Genomic DNA, 1634 nt, shown 5'->3' on the forward strand with positions numbered 1-1634 from the left:
TCATTTATCTTCAAATAATTTACTAAATATTAGCATAAAAGCCTGATATCTCCATCATATAACACAAAGCACGCTGTTGTAACACAGAACTGTATTATAACTATAAACTTTTACTAGTGTTTTAAACATTTATTTTTAATTTTGTGAATACTGCTCCTGTGTCCCCAACAGGCTTCCACATACCAGCGCATACTCCAGCACAGCACCAGGAGCACTGTGAGTGTTAATAGCACACCTGATGCTTGAAGTATAACAAATAGCAGCAGAGTAGAATTTTAGAATGTATTTTCTGACTTGAAGATCTCACTTGTTTAATGGCATTTTTCTACGTGTTGTTCTTTCTAGTCAATATGCAAAGATTCTAGATATAAGATTCATTTGGAAGTTTTTTTTTTGCAGAGTTTATCAGTACGTTATCATAGTAGCCTGCCCACCCAGTGTCCCTCTTAACAGTGAGCACTCTCAACTGGTATTGGGTATTTCTTGGGCACTTGTTTATACATTGTTTCTTTCTTTACCTTTTTAAGATCAGTAGATAACAAAGATAGAAGGGTTTTTTTTTTATTAATTTTAATTTAGATAACTTTTCTTTCATGTAGTAAAATTCCACAGTTTATTTCATTCAGCAAGCCCAGTGTATAAATTTAATGGAAAACTATTTCCTGATTTTGTGCTTTTTGGGTGGAGCTGATTTTTAAGTATGAAAGTCATGACAGGAAATAATACAAGGTACCTGCAAGAAAGCACTGGGAAAGGTTGCTAAACATCCTGTGCCAGCATGTTTCTTCTCATGCAGGACTCTGCCCTGCCCAAGAGTTGGATCCAGGTGTGCACGCTGGTCTTGTAGTTGAGCCTACTCACTCAGTTTCTTTAAAACAAATAAATTTGTATTTATGTGTATTTGCTTATATGCATAAGTGCACTCGTGTATGGACAGAGGCTGGATAGTGTTGAATCCCCTGGAGCTGTGTGTGAGCTGCTCAGTGTGTGCAGCCCTGGGATCCAGTCTCTGATCCTCCGGAAGAGCAGCAGGTGCTCTCAGCCACTGAGCATCTCCTCAGCCCCTAGTCCATCAGTGACCCACTTCAGTGCCAGCAGCCTATAGGCACAGAGGCCGGGCAATGGTTAGGGGCCACAGTTTGCTCTAGCATGGGACACTGTGAGAGGCCCAGGGTGACTGTGTATCATTATTAAAGAAGATTTGGCAACCTAGTGTTTAAAAAAATAATTCTGAACATTTTTAATGAACTTACGAGTTAGAAGTGAGCCATGATAAGCTGGATTCCTCATTTCACTGTCACCTTACATTGCCACCATCAGAAGAGATCACTGTTGTGGACTCGTGCTGCCCTGTCCCTTTGCTGACCACACAGATGTCACAGCCTGTCCTCTGTACATCTGCTACTGATGGTTCTAGACCAACACTTGCCTTTCCATTTATTTTTACGTTTACTCTTTGTGATAGTGCATTCATAATAATTTTTGCTGTCCTTGTGAGTCAAATCTGGCCCTTGGAGACCAGCACTATCAATTAGCTTAACATAGTGGCATACATGGTTATAAATGACTGCACCACCAGGCCTGTGTCCATTTTCTTTGCCCTGCAAGGAACCAGCTGAGCTTTGGTTTCTTTA

The 1634-nt window shown here is 40.3% G+C and overlaps 1 non-coding gene across 1 annotated transcript; it reads right to left on the bottom strand.

Moving 5' to 3' along the window:
• Positions 1-1069: 1069 nt before the first annotated feature.
• LOC127194983 (small nucleolar RNA SNORA42/SNORA80 family) lies at positions 1070-1203 on the bottom strand. Its single transcript, XR_007831353.1, has one exon. It is a non-coding gene; the product is annotated as a small nucleolar RNA SNORA42/SNORA80 family (small nucleolar RNA).
• Positions 1204-1634: the final 431 nt, after the last annotated feature.

This window comes from Acomys russatus, chromosome 10 (assembly GCF_903995435.1).
Source record: "Acomys russatus chromosome 10, mAcoRus1.1, whole genome shotgun sequence".
NCBI lineage: Eukaryota > Metazoa > Chordata > Mammalia > Rodentia > Muridae > Acomys > Acomys russatus.